The sequence below is a fragment of the Myotis daubentonii genome, chromosome 17, assembly GCF_963259705.1.
Source record: "Myotis daubentonii chromosome 17, mMyoDau2.1, whole genome shotgun sequence".
NCBI classification, from domain to species: Eukaryota; Metazoa; Chordata; class Mammalia; order Chiroptera; family Vespertilionidae; genus Myotis; species Myotis daubentonii.
In genome coordinates this window covers 6,062,005-6,075,718 of record NC_081856.1, presented here as the reverse complement: position 1 = coordinate 6,075,718, position 13,714 = coordinate 6,062,005, and the positions used below count along the sequence as shown (strand labels likewise).

General features: G+C 46.7%; 1 protein-coding gene across 4 annotated transcripts in view; it reads right to left on the bottom strand.

Annotated features, from left to right (window-relative positions):
* The window catches only part of ZNF704 (zinc finger protein 704), a 125,040-nt gene that overhangs the window by 102,545 nt on the left and 8,781 nt on the right, over nucleotides 1-13,714 (bottom strand). The window lies entirely within an intron of this gene.

The window sequence follows — 13,714 nt, the reverse complement described above, 5'->3', positions numbered from 1 at the left end:
TCAGAGGGAAGGGGGAAGGGGCGCTAAGAGATTAACCAAAGAATTTATATGCATATATGCATTACATATGGACACAAATAACATGGTGGTGATGCCTTGGGGCAGAGCGGGAACCAGGTGGAGGGAAAAAGGGTGACATCTGCAATACTCTTAACCAGGGGTTCTCAAACTATGGCCCATGGGCCACATGCGGCCCGCCGAAAACATTTGTTTTTTTAATTCAAAATAAGATATGTGCAGTGAGCACAAGAATTTGTTCATAGTTTTTTTTTAAACTATAGTCCGGCCCTCCAATGGTCTGAGGGACAGTGAACTGGCCCCCTGTTTAAAAAGTTTGAGGACCCCTGCGTAACAATAAAGATTAATAAAATAAAAATAAAATTTTATTTGGAGACAATCAAAACTCTTAGTTTCAAAAATGTTTCAAATTGTGGAATATTTATTGACTTTGATTTAGAAGCCTCTGGAGCCCTTGAGGAATAAGCATGACTATATCTGAATGAGAGTTATAGAGGACCTTGTAATTCTATTCTGTTCTGTTCTACTTCATTCCACTCTATTCCATCCATTTAAGATATTCTCCCTTCCATAAATGTTTAGTTTCTCAACACCACCAGAAACACAGAAGAACATTATTTAGAACAATACACCCTATAGCACCTATGCCAACCCCTCCTCACTTCTGGGTGACTGATGAGAGGGCCTGACCCACTGCAGACCACGTCCTGCACCTGCATTCCACTTCCTCCCTCCGGACGCTGACCCCGCTGATAAGAGTCTTGGCTACGTTGAGGAAGTTCAAGCCTTTGATTAAAAGTGATGTTCCTGTGACTTGTGCTACTTTCCTTTCTCACACTCACTGCCCAGCTGACATCAGAAAAAAAAGAGCTGGCCTGCTCCCAGGCTCCGCATTCCTCTGTCAGGGACAGAAAGACTCGATAACTTCTGCAAACATTGCTGAGAATTTGGAGATCCTCCAGCGTTGAGGAAGGGGATACGTCTTAAGGACTGTGGGCTTCGCTGGTAGTCAAATGGTAAAGGAGCTATCCCAGAACCAAGGACTTAGACTTGCTTATAAATAAGCTTTCAAACAGAAGAGGCATACCTGAATTTTCTGAAACAAGAAAAACACAAAAACCCTGCAAAATGACGACAAGCTAGGGCCGTCTTACTCAGGGGTTAATGGCCCTGAATGACATGGGTTTCCAAGTTCACCCCCTACATCACTCTAATCGTGGCTAACACTGTGATTCGCTTTGTAACCACAGCCCCATTGCTTTCTTCAAATCACAGGCCTGGTGTGGAAGTCAATTCACCAGACTTGTCTTTTCTGTTAGCGATTAGTGTTCTCTAACAGAGAAATGGAGCTGCTTGCATGTGGCTGTTTCCTCCAGAATGGGCAAATGCTTGTTCTTTCTGTATTGATAGGAATACACTTAAAAATCATGTATAAAACATGCATGGGGCAAAAAATACTTCTTAATCCGTCCCTCCAGAAACACTTTCCCTATGCAACTGAAATGCATCTTATGTGATGGCATGGCACTGAGGCCCGCCTACAGCCATAACCACAGCCACCACCCCGGCCACCACCATGGCCTCCACCATGGCCTTCACCACAGCTTCCACCATGTCCTCCATCATGGCCTCCACCACGCCTCTACCATGGCCACCACCACAGCCTCCATCACGCCTCCATCACAGCCACCACCAAGGCCTCCACCACGGCTTCCACCATGGCCACACTACAGCTTCCACCATGGCCACCACCACAGCCACACCACGACCTTCACCATGGATGGCCTCCACCACTGCCTCCACCACAACCTCTACCACAGTTTCCACCATGGTGTTCACCACAGCCACCACCAAGGCCTCCATCATGGGTTCCATCACGGCCACACTATGGCCTCCACCATGGCCACCACCACAGCCACACCATGACCTTCACCATGGATGGCCACCACCATGGCCACACCACGGCCTCCACCACGACTTCAACTATAGCTACCACCACGGCTTTCACCACCACCACGGTTTCCACTATGGCCACCACCACAGTTTCTGCCATGGCCACCACCATGGCCTCTGCCACCATCATGGCCTCCACCACCCCCATGGCTTCTGCCACGGCCACCACCATGGCCTCTGCCACCACCATGGCCTCCACCACCACCATGGCTTCCGACACGGCCACCACCATGGCCTCCGCCACCATGACTTGCTGTAAGTTTTGTGTTGTTCTGCTTTTGCCTAGAAGGCCATTCACCTCCCTCTCCACTTGACCTCTCCTTTCAGCCTTCAGACTTTGTGCCAACGTTGTTTACCCCAAAGCTGTCACGGACTCCCCTACGCAGTTAACATCCCCTTTCCTGGGTTCCCAGAACACTTGAGCTCATTACACACAGAATTCAAAGTCTGTGCAACAAACATCTGCCAACATGCTTGTTCCCTGTAACTGACAGGTGGGGGCCATGGGAAGGTGCCGACAAAGAGCAGGCTACCACAGAGCAGGCTTGCTTCCTGACCGTCACCAGCCCTCAGCCTGCTGGGCCCGGCTATTGTTTTGTTTTTGGAGAACAGGCAGGTTTATTCCCATGATGTGGGCAGGATGCATGGGCCAATCATCAGGTTGGGGCACTTGTTGTTTTCCAACTGACCCTGGAAGGACCTCTCAGGACTCCACTGAGAGCGTGGACTGAGAGAGAGCACGACTGCTCAGTCAGGGTTGAGCGTGTGAGCAGCCACATGGGGGCTGCACTTCCTTTGCTGGTAGGTGACTCTCGAGGGCAATCCCACTTGAAGAGCAATGGCTGAGAAGGGAGCCCAGTGCCCTCAGTCAGTATAGAACCCTTGAAAATCACACACTATGTTAAATGCCCAACGTGCTTTCACACTAAGATTAGAATATCATCCTTTGGAGCTTTAAGATCTACATCTTGAAAATTAGGAGAGAAAAGCAATGTGGGGCTTTGCTGACAAGAACCCTGAAATTGCTAGAAATGAATGAAATTATTTGGGGATGTACTTCCATACGGCTGTACTTATATAACCCTGTCAATGTTAGTGGGCATATGACATGTAAATCAATTTTTAATAAAAAGTGTTGCTTATCTTCCTTTTGTTAAGTTGTATGAGTTCCCTGTAAATGTTGTAGAGTAAACCCTTATCGGTGATAACATTGGCAAATATGTTCTCCCATGCAGTGGGCTTTCTTGTTGTTTTGTTGATGGTTTCTTTAGCTGTGCAAAGCTTTTTATTTTGATGTAGTCCCGTTTGTTTATTTTCTCCTTAGTTTCCATTGCCATAGGAGCTGTATTGGTGAAGATATTGCTTCGGCATATGTCTGAGATTTTGCTGCCTGTGGATTCCTCTAATATTTTTATGGTTTGCCATCTTATGTTTAAGTCCTTTATCCATTTTGAGTTTATTTTTGTGTATGGTGTAAGTTGGTGGTCTAGTTTCATTTTTTTTTTTGCATGTGTCTATCCAATTTTCCCAACACCATTTATTGAAGAGACTGTCTTGACTCCATTGTATATTCTTGCCTCCTTTGTCAAATATTAATTGAGCATAGAGGTTTGGGTCGATTTCTGGGTTCTCTATTCTATTCCATTGGTCTATATCAGGGGTGGGCAAACTTTTTGACTCGAGGGCCACAATGGGTTCTTAAACTGGACCGGAGGGCCGGAACAAAAGCATGGATGGAGTGTTTGTGTGAACTAATATAAATTCAAAGTAAACATCATTACATAAAAGGGTACGGTCTTTTTTTTCAATAGTTTTATTCATTTCAAACAGGCCAGATCCAGCCCGCGGGCCGTAGTTTGCCCACAGCTGGTCTATATGTCTGTTCTTGTGCCAGTACCAGGCAGTTTTGAGAACAGTGGCTTTGTAATACAGCTTAATATCTGGAATTGAGATCCCTCCTACTTTGTTCTTCTTTCTCAGGATTGCTGTAGCTGTTCGGGGTCTTTTTTATTCCAGATGAATTTTTGGAGAGTTTGTTCTAGGTCTGTGAAATATGCCATTGGTATTTTAATGGGGAGTACACTGAATCTGTAGGTTACTTTGAGTAGTATGGACATTTTAATGATGTTGATTCTGCCAATCCATGAATACAGTATGTTCTTCCATCTGTTTATGTCTTCTCTATCTCTTTTTTTCAGTGTCCTGTAGTTTTCTGAGTACAGGTCTTTTACCCCCTTAGTTAAGTTTATTCCTAGGTATCTTATTTTTTTTGGTGCGATGGTAAATGGGATTGTTTTATTGATCTCTCTTTCTGTAATTCACTATTAGTGTATAAAAAAGCCATAGATTTCTTGGTGTTAATTTTGTATCCTGCTACATTGGTTTAATCTCCAACATTTACAGGGAACTCATACAACTTACAAAAGGAAGATAAACAACCCAATCAAAAAATGGGCAACAGACCTAAATAGATACTTTTCAAAAGAGGACATAAGGAAGGCCAAGAGACATATGAAAACATGCTCAAAGTCACTAATCATCTGAGAGATGCAAATCAAAACGACAATGTGGTATCATCTCACACATGTCAGAATGGCTACCATCAACAAATCTACAAATGACAAGTGCTGGCGAGGATGTGGAGAAAAAGGAACACTCGTGCACTGCTGGTGGGAATGCAGACTGGTGCAGCCACTGTGGAGAACAGTATGGAGTTTCCTCAAAAATTTAAAAATGGAACTCCTATTTGACCCAGTAAATCCCACTTCTAGGAATATATCCCAAGAAACTAGAAACACCAATCAGAAAGGATATATGCACCCCTATGTTCATAGCAGCACAATTCACCATAGCTAAGATTTGGAAATAGCCTAAGTGCCCATCAGCAGATGAGTGGATTAGAAAACTGTGGTACATCTACACAATGGAATACTATGCTGCTGTAAAAAAGAAGGAATTCTTACCATTTGCAACGGCATGGATGGACCTGGAGAGCATTATGCTAAGTGAAATAAGCCAGTCAGAGAAAGATAAATATCACATGATCTCACTCATTTGTGGAATATAATGAACAACATAAACTGAACAAAAACAGATCCAGAGACAGAGAAGCGTCGATCAGACCAACAAACCTCAGAGGGAAGGTAGGGGAGGGCGGGGGTAAGGGGGAGAGATCAACCAAAGGACTTGTATGCATGCATATAAGCCAAACCAATCGACACAGACAACAGGGGGGTGAGGGCATGAGTTGGGGGTTGGGGGGAGTAATGGGGGGATAAGGACACATATGTAATACCTTAATCAATAGAGGGAAAAAAAGCGTTGCTACCCGTGACTGATCAACCTTAGTTTATTAAAATACATTTCATTTTCAAAACTGAGCTATCAGCTGTGAAAGTGTGTCTACATTTTGGGGGGACCCCCTGTGTATTGTTCCCCATGCTCACGTGCACAGTGTTTTAAACATAGAGGACATTTCCTCCACCAGCACATGGACTGGAAGTAGAGAGATACACTCTCTTCCTGCTAATTGCCAGCTTTTAATTGGCAGTGGGTCAAGTAACCGCATTTGTTGAGACTGAGTGTTAGTGAGTGAGAATAGGCAAGTGTCTGAGTTCTTCCCTGAACTGGGAACGCCTAGAAAGTAAGACATACTCAGTGCTGCCCAGAGCCCCAAAGTGCACGATGTTTGCACACTGTAGCACTAAAGTGCGTGTTTTCTGATCTGAATTCAGCAAGTATGGACTATCTTTTTCTGTCTATGCCCACTACTGAAGCATTGTTAACTTACTTTTTTTGTTTCAAAGTAGGTCACCAAGAAAAGAGTTTGCCAGGTAAGGGATCTCGCGGAGTATGATACCACTCTCGCGGTCTGGAAGGGAACACACAACAAGTGAACGCATGCTGTTTGTGAATGAGGCACGGGATGTGACATGATTACTAGGTCCTTCTTTCTTCTTATCGGGACTTGGAAATATTACACAAGTATTGTTTCTTGAATGTGAAAAAGTTATGTAAGACCCAAGATTATTTTAGCAGCTCTGTGGAAAACAGACCTGACTGAGGAGGGACTAGAAGCAAAAAGTAAGCAATGAGGACTTCCGGAATAAAAAACACACAGACACAATGGAAAAATACGTCAAACTTGGTACTACAAGAGAAATAGGAGGTAATAGAGGAAAATGATCAAAGTGTTTGGACAACGAGATGCTTGGTCTTTCGTTTTTTATTCATTTAAACATTTATTGGGAACCACTCCTGCAAAGGTATTTGTATTGGATACCAGCCACCAATATTGCAGAAAAAGAGAATCAATGGGTGCTTGGGGGAAGCGGAGACTATGATGAGGGTCTTGAACTCACTGGGAAACAAGGTATCAGCAGTTGGACTTGGGTAAACAGAAGAGGGTGAAATCAAGAATGAGTAGCAACAGAAGCTATCACTATGAAAATCTACCAACACCCGGCAGAGAAACACACCAAAACCACGTGGGAGAATCAGAGAGAAAGGATTCGGAGTCATTTGTTAAGTCATCTTCAAAAAGCTATGTAACCTCTGGCCCTGGCTGCCTCATTATTAAGTTGGAATAATAATGACGGGCAAAGAGATGGTAAGAAATACAACAAATATGTGTGTGAAGTGATCCGAAGGACACAAGACAAAACCAGTGTTTTGCTGCCACCATCCAAGGGGAACGAAGGGACACAAGCATTCACTTCCTGTTACTGTGTTCCTACTCCCCAGCGCCTCCCTGTCAACCTAGGCAACCCTGCCACAGGGACCACCACCGATACTTAGCCAAGCCCAGAGGGCAGCCCGCCTGAGCGGGGAAACTTACCTAGAGAAACTTGCCTAACTTCCATGTTGGTAACTAATCTTACAACAAGGCCTTTAAAACACAGCGACTTTAAAATGGGATTTCTCTAAAGATCTACAATTCCATTTCTCTCCGTACTAAACTGAAAACATGAATGCCCTTTACTGCTTGATCCTAGCCACTAAGCTGATGCTTACACCACCACTCCTTTTGCTGAGAACAGCAGAAAGCAAAAAAAGACGTGGGTGGGGGGTGGGGGGGGGGCAGGGGTGCAGATAGGATCCAGCAAGCTCGCGCTTAGGCTGGCTTGGCGACTTAGCAGATCATTAACCACGCCAGGGCTCTACATTTCTCAAACGAAAGCTGTCTTGTGAGTTCTTTACCTGCACTGTCCTTGCATCTGTCGTTCCATATTATTTGTCTGACTGTTCCTCCCACTAAGCTGAATGCCCCATGAGGACCACATCATACTCTGCGTGCGGCGAAGCAGCTGGCGCCGAGCGGGCACTGATGGAATGCGATGTCTGGATGCTCCCAGACATAAGTGGTAGCAGGAGAAATTCATTTAATTATTCACCTACTCTCTTAATTGTGTCTCTTGATGGGCCTGTGTCTTTAGTTTTGATAAAGTGTAATTTATCCATTTTTTCCCTTTTATAACTAGTGCTTTCTGTTCTAACCTAAAATTCTTTGCCTTCCTAAGGTTGCCAAGATTTTTCTCCTCGATTTTCCTCAAGAAGCTTTATAACAGTTTTAGTTCTTACATTTGTAACTACGATTCATTTTGAATTAATTTTTGTGTATGGTTGCAAGATAGGGGGAGAATGTTTTTTTACTTTCTTCCTATGTGGATAGTCTTCCTAGGACTCTTAGTTGGAAAAAACTTTTCCATTGAATTTATTTGGTGCCTTTCTCGAACCACATCTCAGTGTGGACTTACTTGGGACCCTCTATTCTGCTGCATGAATCCATCTGTGCATCTTGTAGCAAAAGTTCTGGATTGCTCTCACTTCATAGCAAGCCCTAAAGTTAAGTAGAGCAAGTCCTCCAATTTTGTTCTTATTTTTTTGTAAGTTTTCTATTAGAGTTATTTTGCATTCCCAAAGACATCTATACCAAGACCTGCTGACATTTTGATTGGGATGGTGTTGAACCTATAAACCAGTGTGTGAAGAACTGACATCTTAATCATATTGAGTTTGCTAACTGAACATGGTCTATCAATTCATTTACTTAGTTCTTCGTTAATCATTCTCATCCATGTCAGAGATTTCACACATCTCTTTTGTATAGTTTCGACTCTTTTGTATATTTTATTCCCAAATGTTTAGTTTTTGATATCCGGGTAAATGTATTTTTTTTTTAATTTTATTTTCCAAATGCAGTGCATGCAATTGTTTTGTGGGTTTTTTTTTTGTTGTTTTGTGAGGGTATTTTTGTTTTTTGTTTTGTAAACTGATCGTATATACTGTGATCTTGCTAAATTCACTGATCAGTTCTACTGGTTTTATTGATCACTTAGGGTTTTCTCTGTAAGTGATTATATCACCTACAAATAGAGACAGTGTGACTTTCTTTTTTCCTAATTTTTATGCTTCATTTATTTTTCTTGCCTTATCACACTGGCTAACCCTCCAGCACAATGTTCTCTAAAAGAGCACACATACCTCTGATGTATGAGAAATGCAAAGAGCACCCCTGCTCCCTGTCTGTAAACCCTCCCTGGGCCCTTTCAAACCTTCGAGTGGCAGCTCCTTTGTTGCCGACCACCTCTCCCCACTCTAAGATGCCATAGTGTTCAGTACGTCTTCCTCCCTTTTCTGAGATAATTTTCCTGCTTCTAATATCTGATGGAACAAGACTACTTTGCTTTCAGATACTCTCCACATCCTTACTTGTATAAGTTCAAGATCCTTATTCTAATATTTCCACTATTTTTCTCATATTTTGTTAAACCACTTCTGTGCTGCAAGTATGTGGACCTGCTAACTGAAAATATTTCAAAAGCTTACATTTTAAAAAACTGTCCTTTAAACTAAACCTTGGGTCCTAACCTAAAGTAACAGAAATTCGTGAGGTATGGCCTTCAGTAGGCACTTCATCTGATTTGTGAAGCATGTGCAAGCGACATGGCAGTATTTATGACAACCCATAAAAATTATATTACAGCGCTCCCCTGTCCTTCAATTCCCATTGTTGGTTGGGTACCAATTCCAATTATTTTTAAAATCTGTTGTTCCAAATGTTCTCTAAAATGTTTGACAAATATCTATGTCATTTGGAATATAATTACCTCACATACTTTTTTCCCACAGAAAATGGCCTAAATCTTCCCTGGGGCTTGTTTTCCACATCTATAGGATAGAGATAACAATATCTACCTCCCAAATTACCAGTGGGGTCAAATGAAGTTGGTGACCAGGGCCCTCTATAAATACAATACATTGAATGCTGGGTCACACTGAGATAGGCACTGGACAATGCCCAATGAAGGTATTCAGTGTTCCAAGTGCCAAACCCCTTTGTTTGCAATGATCACCCTGCTGCTGACAGAACGTGTGTCCATCCTCGTGTCCCAGTGAAGTACCCACTCTTTTCACTGAGAGTATTCTGACCTTTTCAGTCTCTTCCTTAATAATGGGAAACACATTAGTAGCCCACTTTCCTGGGTATAAACACCTATGATTCTCACAGCTCCCATCCTCCCATGAGACCCACATGGACCCGATTTACTGAGAAAAGGTGTGTTTTCCACCTGTTTTTAAACTCCACACATGATGTACAAGTGAAAATTTACCACATGAAATACTCCTTTTAAAAAGTGTTTTCTAAAATATGTTTTTATTGTGTGTGTGTGTGTGTGTGTGTGTGTGTTTTAGGGAGTGAGAAAGGAAGAGGGAGAGAGAAACATTCATGAGAGAAAAACATCAACATGGATCTGCTGCCTCCTGCACGCCCCCTACTGGAGGCCAAGCCTAATCAAACAGTGACCTCTTGGTGCACAGAACTACATTCCGCAACTGAGCCACACCGGCCAGGCCTGAAATACAGTGGGGCCTTGACTTAAGAGTGTCTCGACTAATGAGTTTTTCGAGATACGATTTTTCGCTTTGAGTTGGGAGCTAAAATTCGGGTTACGAGCCAGCTTCAGATACCCCACCACTAGTTGGCGCAGCGAACGTCACAGTGAACACCACAACATTAGCCCAGCATCACGTGTCTCACTCGTTCACTTTATGATTTGACATATGAGTAATTTGAGTTCCGAGCTCCATCACAGAAAGAATTAAACTAGTAAGTCAAGGCCCCATTGTACTCCTTTTTAAAAGAAACTCAATACTGAATAAATTATCAGCTTATGAGGAAAAATATTTCCAAGCCTCCATGACCCACTAACATTTTTACTCTTTGCACGTGTGACAATGTATTTCTTTAATAATGCAGTTTTCATTATTTACCCCAAGTATAAACCACTTATCCATGGATTTCCCATTTAGAAAAATAATTATAAGCCAGTATTTCCCAAAATGCATCCCAAGGGAATGCAGCTCTGGAAAAAAGCCTCCTTAGTACAATCAATAACATGAAGTATGAGCTACAGTCACCTCCTTGGAAGCGCAGCAGGCTCTTGGCCTCTATGATCAGTGACTTTGGCTTTTTTCCAATCCTCACCTGGAGATATGTTTTTATTTACTTTAGAGAGAGAGGGCAGGGAGGAGGGAGGCAGGGAGGGAGGGAAGGAGGGAAAGAGGGTGGGAGGGAGATCAATGTGAGAGAGAAACATGGATTGGTTGCCTCCTGCACACACACCTGACCAGGGATCGAACCTGCAACCTAGGAATGTGCCCTGATGGAGACTCCAGCTGGCAACCTTCTGGTGCACAGGACAACGCTCCAGCTGAGCCCCTGCCCAGGCCATCATGCCTTCTTTAGGTGCAAGATGTGTGCTCTCTCCCAGTGGTTCCATATTAAAGTGTCTTCTCACTTTAGAAATCCTTCTCTCTCACTCAGTGGCATTTCCCACAGAGCCCTCCCTCATCGGCCGCTGTCTCTCCAATGGCGGAGGCAAGGGGCTGCCCAGTTCCGAGGGACTCTGCGCTCCGCATCCCCGTCTACCCACAGGACCAAGAGTGACGCCTTCACCCAACAAGAGGTCAGCAGGCCTGGCGCCAGAGCAGAGTAGGACTGGAAGGGCAAGCCCAGGCTCCGTCTCAGGGTGCAAGGTGCCGCCATGGCAGCTTTTAGGGACATTTTGTTTGAGGATCCAGAATCCCACAGTAATCTTGCGCTCAGCCTGTTCCAGCTCGGAGGCAGCCAGGCGTGCTCACTGTGGGAGGTGCAGATCTGAACAGCTGATGGCCAAGAGGCAGAGGCCTCTGTCCTCTTCCCACAAGCGGGTCCTGAGCTGAAAGGGAAGCCTCGAGCTTCCCACCACAAGGCCCCCCAGAGAGCTCAGGCCGGGAAGCCACTCCCTGTCCTGCCCTGGGGCCTGCACCCAGGAGGAGGCTGGAACAGCCAAAATTACTGTGGGATTCTGGATCCTCAAACAAAATGTCACAAAAGCTTTCCTTCCGAAACCATGAAGGAAATCAACTGGCAGCCAGGTGTGGTTTCGGGAGGCCTCCAGGCCGTATTCCATGGAGGAGGGCTGAAGGATCCCCATTGTATTTGACGGCACTGAAGCCTGACGTTAAGGAGCCTGAGGAGGCCCCCACCAGCAGGTGGAGAAGCCGGCACTGGACCCAGAGCCTGTGCTCCTGTCCCTGAGCCGCACAGAGGCGGCAGCGGCTGGGGGGTCGCGCTCACTGCTGTGCTCAAACCTGCTCTCTGCTTCTCTCTCATGAGCCCACAACCAAGGTCATATCAATGAGCTAAGGTGACCCCGTCTGCGGGTTTTCCCATGGTGCTTCAAGGCACACAGCCTTTTTAAAAATGGACTGAATTTAGAATGCAGGTGCACCTGTGATGTTCACTGGCTCTGACTGGCCACGCCAATTAGTCCCAAGTCAGGAGAGCGTGTCAGGTGCAGCTCGGGGTAACGTGGAGCCGCCGTCACGGAGCAGCTCCCGGCAGCGTCCCGGCAGCACTGGCACCTCCAGGCTCCCGGTGTCCTGCACAGTGAGGGAAACCCCCTTGTCCGTTACTGCAAAGTTCTTAGCCCAGAATGACAGCCTCTCCTCCAAGACTGGAGCTGAGCCTGTTTGCCCTCGGACTGTAACACCGGAGTTTCCAAAACAGTATCTTCAACAAAGTGTTGGGATTTGATTACTCTGGCTCTGCTCAAGGAATCTCAGTGTTATATCATACTAGTAGCCTGGTGCATGGATTCATGCACATTGAAAGGAAATTAATTAGAAGGTGGCCAGCGGGGCAGGACTGGGCGAGACAGGCTGGACATGCCCTGGAGTGAACCTCCCGTGGTCCCACCCCAGCCAGCCGTACCTGGGGTGGCACCACAGCTCAACGGGGTCTGCGGTCACCACAGCTCGGCAGTAAACCAGATTCAGGCCGACAGTGCCCCAGCAAGAACATAACCCACGGCCGAAGGTGGAATCACATGGCCCCGTGAGGAATCGGGCTCACTCCTCCCTGGTTCCGGGGTGCATCACCCAAGAACTGCCGCTGCCAAGTCACTGCAGCTCAGCAGCTCCTGTGTTGAGCATCTGCCCTCTGGTGGTCAGTGTGCATCATACCTACCGGCCGATCAGATGGTTGGACAGTCAGACAGTCGCTTAGCCTTTTATATGTATACTAGAGGCCCAGTGCACGAAAATAGTGCACTTGGGGGGGGGTCCCTCAGCCTGGATTGCAAGAGGGAGCAGGCCAGGCTGAGGGACCCCACCAGCGCATGATTGGGACAGGGGAGGGACAATGGGCGTGTCTGGCCCATCTAGGCGAGTCCCCATCGGCCAGATCCCAACAGCAAGCTAACCTACTGGTGAGAGCGTCTTCCCCCTGGTGGTCAGTGCATGTCATAGCAAGAGATTGAGTAGTCTTAGCATATCATTAGCATCTTACTCTTTGATTAGTTGAACGGCTGACCTGACAACCGGACTCTTAGGCTTTTATTATATAGACTAGAGGCCCGGTGCACAAAAATTTGTGCACTCGGGGGGGTGGGGGGGTCCCTCAGCCCGGCCTGTGCCCTCTTGCAATCTGGGACCCCTCGGGAGATAACGACCTGCTGGCTTAGGCCTGCTCCTGGGTGGCAGAGGGCAGGCCCAATCCCTAGGTGCAGCCCCTGGTCGGGCTCAGAGCAGGGCCGATTGGGGAGTTGGGGCGCCACCCCCTGTCATGCACAGAGCAGGGCGGATTGGGAGGTTGTGATGCCTCCCTCAGTCACGCTCAGGGTAGGGCCGATTGGGGGGTTGGGGCACCGCCCCCTGTCACACTCAAGGCAGGGTCGATGGAGAGGTTGCGGCACCACCCCGTCACGCACAGAGCAGGGCCAATCAGGGGGTTGGGGCGCTGCCACTCTCACACTCAGGGCAGGGCCGATGGGGAGGTTATGGCTCTACCCCGTCACACACAGAGCAGGGCCAATCAGGGGGTTGGGGTGCTGCCTCCTGTCACACACAGAGCAGGGCCGATCAGGAGGTTGGGGCGCCTTCCCCTGTCACGAACAGAGCAGGGCAGATAGGGAGGTTGTGGCCCCGCCCTCTGTCACACACAGAGTCGCAGGGCGATCAGGGGGTTTGGGCGCTGCCCCCTGTCATGCTGATCCCGGTGCCAGGAGGCCTCGCGGCTCTGCTGATCCCGGTGCTGGGAGGCATATTACCCTTTTACTATATAGGATAGAGGCCTGGTGCACGGGTGGGGGCCGGCTGGTTTGCCCTGAAGGGTGTCCTGGATCAGGGTGGGGGTCCCTACTGGGGTGCCTGGCCAGCCTGGATGAGGGGATGATGGCTGTTTGCAGCTGGTCACACA